The 7,076-nt window shown below is 56.0% G+C and overlaps 1 protein-coding gene across 2 annotated transcripts in view; it reads right to left on the reverse strand.

The window, feature by feature from the left end:
* FAM135B (family with sequence similarity 135 member B) overlaps window positions 1–4,417 on the reverse strand; it is a 277,653-nt gene extending 273,236 nt beyond the window's left edge. The window contains exon 1 of one of the 2 annotated variants that reach the window (XM_038555598.1): window positions 4,382–4,417. The gene's annotated coding sequence lies outside the window, so the exon portion shown is untranslated. The remainder of the gene's footprint in view (window positions 1–4,381) is intronic. The other variant, XM_038555597.1, reaches the window with a different exon arrangement.
* Between the last annotated feature and the right edge of the window lie 2,659 nt (window positions 4,418–7,076).

The raw sequence follows: 7,076 nt of genomic DNA on the forward strand, positions 1-7,076 counted from the left end.
ACAGAGCAGACTACGGACTCAGATTTCCTATACTGGGCACACCACAGTGCCTCTCCAAGCACAGGGCAGGTGGAAGGCCACAGGAAAGAGTCCTGGCCCACGGCTCCAGTCTCCTACGCGGTGCTAAAATCTCCCTCAGGAATTACTCCTGAGATTGGTGTGCAGCCACCTAGAAATGATTCATGTTTGAACAGAAACATTTGACACTGCTGAGCACTCAGAGTCTGGGAAGCTCAGCGAATATTAGAGATGTCTGCAAATCTCCTCCAGCTCTCTCGGGTAAGATCAGGCTTCAATCAAATAGTTTTGTCTATTTTGGTTTTGTTTAAGATTTTATTTATTCATTTTATTTGAGGAGAGGGGGAGAGAGAATCCCAAGCAGACTCTCTGCTGAGCTTAGAGCCCAATGTGGGGCTTGATCCCATGACTCTGAAATCATGACCTGAGCCAAAACCAAGAGTCGGATGCTTAACTGACTGAGCCACCCAGGTGCCCCTAGTTTCTTCTATTTTGAATGAAGGAGGTCTTCCAACATGGACAGGGCAGCCTAGTATCTTATCTGGGGCTGGATAAGAATTGAGCTGGGTTATGGATGAATAGCAAACAGTATTCAACACTTTCTAAGTCCCAGGATCGCCTTGGGGACACTGCTCTTCTAGACTTGGGAAAATTCTAAAAGAAAAGAAATATGCTGGTTATACCAAATTAAAATGTAAAGTTTGGACAAGTGACGAATCTTGATAGAAAGGACAGCCAAGAGTCACAGCCATAGCTTTGGTGAGGAGACCCGTAGTATGGAAACGCTGAGAGAGCAGAGCTAGATGGGGACATGGGAATCCTTCAAACCAAGGCCCAGAGAGGTGAGGTGAGGGCCCAGGTCGACAGTCCTGTAAGCAGTCTGTGTCAGGGCGGGAGTGACAATTCAGTCCGAAAATCGAAATCTTTAGCTTCTTCTACTCCCTCGTGGCATCTCGCATGAGAGACTCTCTGGGTGTACGTGGTGTTCTCCCTCTACCTCCCCACCCTCCAACCCCAATAAGGAAGGTAGATAAAATACAAGGAGGAAATGGCCCCGGTGCATTTCCAAAAATTCCCAAACCTTCACTGGCAATTACAGGTGTACTGTCCTGGTGTACATCTTCCCAACCTATCTTGAAAGGTGGCTGTTGTTGTAACGCTACCCAGGTAAGGCAAAAGGGCTGACGGGGACAAAATGACTTACTGAAGGTCACCTGAAGCTAACAAGTGGAGAAGCCAGAATTTCTAGCCCATCTCATCTGGTGCAGTGTAACTAGATGTAGAGATTTTGCTCATTTTCCAGAACAACAAGAAAAAAAAAAAGTAAGGAAAATAAATAATTTATTGAGTAGAGTATTGTACAGTTCATGAACTGCTTTGAGTGCATGGCCACTCATTCACTCCAAGCACTCAGCACCAATGGACAGTATTATCGTTCACGCTTTACAAATGAGGAAACTGAGGCATGAGGAGACCAAGTATCCTAGTTCCAGGTCCCCACAGGACCAGATTCAAACTTCTTGCTCTAATCTATGTCCTTTTCCATAACATTAGAGCTGAAATCAAGGAAAGAAATTGAAAGGAGAGAAATGCGTTTTAAGCTTAAAAGATTCCATCAGTTGTTTTCAGCAAATGTTATATGAAGGCCATTCAGTACTAGATTACAGTTATTCTAAAGTACCCACTTGAAAAAAAATGAGCATTTTAAGGCAAAATATGTGTTTCTGTTCTCCTTCACTGTGCTTCAGTGGGCTGACCCTACGTAATGCACAACAACCCAGCAAGCATCCTTCCTGCTTACTGCACATACTGAGATGGCAGGAGGCAGCTGGGACAGCCTTTGTATGAACCTCTCTTCCGGTGCAGGTGGTCATGCTGCAGGTAAGGCTTCTCCACTTACTCAGCCACTCACCGGGGCGGTCGTCTGCAAGGTGCCAGGGCCACAACTGTGCTAGAATAAGGCGAGGTTCCTACCCTCAGGAAGCATGAACTCTAGAGAGGGCAGGCATACGTGTGAGCAACGACAACATGACACAGCACAGGCTGACCCAGAGCAGGTAGGTCTACGGTGCTGTGGGAGCCCAGGGGAGACAGCTCGGGATGCCTTCCCATCGGAAGAGGCATTGGAATTGGGTCACCAAGGGAAGTGGGAAGTGCAAAATGGTCATTACAGGCAGAGAGGCCAGTGTGAGCAGGGTATAAAAGAGCAGAGAATAGTTTTCATAAGGCAGTCCTGGCTCCTTCCAGAAATTATGCTTCCCTAGGCAATTACATCAGGCGGAAAGCATTCAGTCAAATTGGGCAAACATTCGGTAAGCATCTACTATCACAGTGCAGAGTTGTATAAAGCTGAATCCCGCCCACAAGGAACTCACAACATGCCCAATGTATCCGCCTAACCAACATTTAAACAAGTCCCTACTATGTGCAAATCCCTTTGGACACTCTAGAGCACTTAGTCCAACTCTGGGGTGAGCAGACCTCAGTGTTCCCAAATTCTGCATCGGACGCCAAAGCTCTTGACCTTCATCATTTGTAAACAAGGATGACATGCTGTGTTTCCCCTGATAAAGGCCTCTTTAGATTTCCCTGAGTGTATCTTGGACCAGATTACGGCGTTTCAACTGTGAGTCACTGACCAACGTTTCTGCCCCTGTTTCCAAGCTGATGTCTGTGTAATGACTTGCTGATCTGAGCAAGGGAGCCTCCTCAGAAAATGACAATTCTTTTCACGTGCATGGCACATTAGGTTTTGAAAAGCCTTTCTCCGCCCATCTTCTCCATCATCCCACTCGATTGTCACAAGAGCCTGGCAAGGTGCAAGAGCTGTCAGCATCCCCATTCTACAGATGAGAGGAAGAAGTCACAGCACGGTGGAGCAAATTCAAGGTCACACAGCAAGTGTATGGCTAAACGAGAGCTCAAAACCATGTCTTCTGACTCCCCAATCTCGTCCTCTTTTCTCTACACCTTACCATCTGCCTGGAATACAGTAATACCATCCTCATTATGACATGAATCCCAGATGAAATGCTGGTCAAATCACATCCCCTCAGGCAACATAACTACAGCATAAATTAAAAGCCCAATTAAAAAACATGGCCTTTTTACTGGGACTTATCACTGTCCCCCGAGGCCAGGGTATAAAGAGAAAGCCCTATAAAAGTCAGTGGCTGCCCATCCTGGAAATTACCCAGAGACCCATTTACCCATATGCCAGAGCCTTTAGACCCAAATCATTCACCTAACTTTATCAGCCTTTTCTATGTTCTTCTGTGGCGCTGGCCCCCACGGAGCTGGAATCATTGCCCACACCTCTGCCCCTCTCTCTGGCCTGAAGACGCAGGTGACGGTCCATCCCTCCGAGGGGACTCTCAGCTGATACATACATCTCTTAATAGGAGGAGCCTCAGAACCTGATGAAAAACCAATGCTTCCCTAGTTCAAACGGAGCACCCAAGCAAAATTCTCTAGCTGTCTCAAAGTGAGATAGTCTGCCAAAGGCTGGAGCCCTGGGTGGCCAAGGGGACAAAGAGTGTTATTATAGTCCTTGGAGCATTGTTTTGCTGACAATAGTGGTGGTGAGGGGGTGTGGGGGGGGGAAGGAGGGCTAGAAATGAGGTGAGGAGAAAAGGAAGGGGCATTTGGATTGCTTGTTCCTAATTCTCCACCTAGTCCCACTCCACCCCCAGCAGTCAAAGGCGGTATAACGTGATAAACTCCAAGGATACCCCTGGGTCCCGAAATGGTAATAGTTACTACTTCCCTTGCCCGAATGTCCCCTCCGGTTGCTGGTTGCTGGGGTTGAAGCCGACTTTTACAGATCCAGAGCTGGTGTGCGCTCTGGTTCCTTTGCATGTCATAGCTGAGCTGCAGTGTCGCCCCCCCCCCCCCCCCCCCCCGCCTCCAGCTCTGTCCCCAGCCGAGCCACAGGGAGAACAGGTCTCTGGGTCAGCCCGGATCACAGAGCATCGCTCGCACTGCCCCCCGTCACCCCCCGACACCGGCTCCTCCGGGGCTCACGGGCTCGGGGGACCCGCCTGCACAAGGGTCTGGATGTGCTCCCTGCAGCCTCCATCTGGGACTTCTGCGGGGACCACCGCCTTCGCCCAGCGCGTCCCCCCCCCCCCATCAGCCCGGACGTCCCCTCCCGCCCTCTCACACCTGCCCAGAGGTGCCCGGAGGCTAGAGGGCAGAGGGCTGGGGGGCGGGGGGCGGCCCGGAGGGGAGACCGAAGGAGATAACCACATTTCGCGGCGGAATCCCTGTTAAGTAACAGAAAGCCATCCAACTGGCAACCACGCTCCCAGAAACGTCACCGCCACCGAGGAGAGAGTTTGCCGCCGCCGACCCGAGCGCTCACCTGCCTGCCTCCCGCTGCAGGGCTCCCCGGCTCCCCGGCTCCCCGGCTCCCCGGCTCCGCGCCGCGCCGCTCCCTCCCTCCGAGCCCGCTCTCCGCAGCGGCGGGGGGCGCTCCGCGGGGTCCGGGCGCCCGCGCGCTGGGTCTCGGGCCCCGGCGAGGCTGCCGGAGGAGGAGCGAGCGCCGCCGCCGCGCCGCCGCGGTGCTGATGCGGTTGCTATGGTTATGGAACTCCGCAGCTGCCCCCTCGCGGCGCAACAGCTGCCCGCCGCGGCCTCCGGGCAGCCCCGCCAGCCGGGCCGGGGGGAGGCGGCGCTCGGGGCGGGCGGCCAGCACTGCGGAGGAGCACGCGGCCGGCCGCGCTGGCGCCTGCGGGTCCGCTCCCGGCTCCCGGCTCTCGGCTCTCGGCTCTCGGCTCTCGGCTCTCCGCGCCCGCGCCCGCCCCCGCCCCCGCCCCGACCCCGCGCCCCGCCCCGCCCCGGCCCTCTCCGCGCCAGCCCGCGCCCCGCACGCTGCCCGCCGGCCTCTGGGGGGCGCCCGCCGCCGCCGCCGCCGCCCGCACGAGCATGCTCAGTCCGCCGCCCCGGGGCGCCCTCCCGCGTGCGGGGCTGGGCGGCGGCGGCGCGCGAGGCCCCTGGCGGAGCCCCGGGGAGGGGCGGGAGGGGCCCCGGGGGAGGGGGAGGCGCGGGGGAGGGGCCGCCCCGGGGGGAGACGGGGGAGGGGCCCCGGGGGAGGGGGAGGCGCGTGGAAGGGGTCACCCCGGGGGGGGGGTCGTCCTGGGGGAGGGGCCGCCCCGGGAACGGGGAGGGGTCGCCGCGGGGGAGGGGGAGGCGGGGGAGGGTCGCCCCGAGGGAGGGTCGCCCCAGTGGAGGGCGGCTTCGAGGAGCGGTCCCCCGGGGGAGGGCGGCGTCCCAGCAGGTGCGCCCCAAGCAAGCTCTGCGGCGGGTAGCACCGCCCGCGGGGCCGTGGGCCCAGCCGCGAACCCGCTCCCAGCGGGACGTCAGGGGCGCAGACACGTGGGAGCTGCGGCCCGGGGAGGCGCGAAGACTGAGCGCGGATGCGCGGATCGGCTGCCCCCCCAGCCTCCCTCCCTCGCCAGCCACCGCGCACGGAGAGGCCTCCAGTTCTCGGCATCACTGCGGTCCCAGGGCTCGCGGCACCGGCGCTACAGATGAGGAAACAGCCTGAGACACGGAGACGGGAAGGAACGCGGGAGACCCGGGCACGGTCCCCCGGACCCCGCCGCTCCGACTCGCATCCCAGCCAGGCCCGCGGGAGCAGCCATCCAGGGGCAGAGAGAGGTCCTCGGGGCGAGGCGCCTGAAAGTAGGGACAAGAGGAAGGGGGGGAGCGAAGTCTGGGGAAGGATGTGCCACCCAGAAGGAGAGGACCGAGCGTGCAAAGGCCTGGAGACCAGACGGCCGGCCCTGGGCGCCATCCGCGGGAGGGATCCGGTGTAGCTGGAGCACCGCGTGCCCCGAGAGGTGCAGGGGACGCGCGGGCTGCACAGCCAGGGCCTTGGGAGCCAAGGCAGGAGGTTGGAATTCGACCTTCAGGACAACAGGAAGCCCTGAAGAAGCTTAAGCAGGACAAGGCTGGGTGAACAATTTGCCAAAGTCACCCCCGTTGAAGTGTGTGCGATGGGGGTCAGGTGGGTATGAAAGCCACAAGAAGGGGTGTCAGGAGGAGGGTGTCGCTGCCCTCTGGCCAGAGCAGGGGAAGGCCACCTCCTGGCGGCCTCCTTCCTGCAGCACCCAGCGGGCATTAGACGACATATGTGTTCCATAAATGTTTGGTGAATGGCAAATAAATGAATATTTATTTCTCCATAGAGAAAATGGATTCCCTTCTTTCACAATTTTTTTTGTCTTTAAAATGTGATCAAAATCATGTGGCTTTTATTTTGCCATAAACATTGCATTTTTATGCAGCCTTATTTTTGAAAGTCACTACAAGTCCCCAGCGCTCTCCTCTGCATTTTCAATAGTCTGAGGCAGCGCACAGATATGCTGTAGCACAGGATTTGCTTGTATCCTGATAGGTTTCACTCGCTGGATAAAAGAGCCCGGGGATATATTGTTATGTGCGAGAGCAAAGTGCAGATCGGTGTTTATAATCAGATAACTCTTGGGAGAGAAGTGGGGGAGACACCGATGTATATTTGAATTTGCTTGGACTGGCATAAAAATTCGTTGGACGGCTCTGTAAGAAACTTGCAGACGTTAGCCATGGGGCTGGAGTGGGTGGACGACTGGGCGGACAAGGTCTGGGCAAGAGAAAGACTCTCAATTATACTTTATTTTGAACCAAAAATAAATTACACACATGCATAATGTGTTGCCATCTGTGTCTAGAATCTTAATGAACCTTGAGATAACTTTACATGCAACATGAAACACGTCCCAAATGGACATATCCCAAGACCTGCGGCACATGGCACTATGACTTAGTACTGTTACGTCTTCCTCGTCAGTCCTGCTGTGCTCGTGGAATGGAGGTGAAGGGAGAGGAAGACACAGAGGCCGAAACCGAGGCTTCCAGGAGGCCAGGGTGACCAGTGGAAGCACTGGGGAGCTGTAGGCCATGGTCCATGGTGGCCAACATGACACCAACCAATCATCTAGCTGGAGTGATGCCCTCTGGACCCAGAGATTCCGTCACCCAGTGTCCTCCTCATGTCCATGCGATGTCCCCATTCC

The sequence above is a fragment of the Canis lupus genome, chromosome 13 (genome assembly GCF_011100685.1).
Source record: "Canis lupus familiaris isolate Mischka breed German Shepherd chromosome 13, alternate assembly UU_Cfam_GSD_1.0, whole genome shotgun sequence".
NCBI classification, from domain to species: Eukaryota; Metazoa; Chordata; class Mammalia; order Carnivora; family Canidae; genus Canis; species Canis lupus.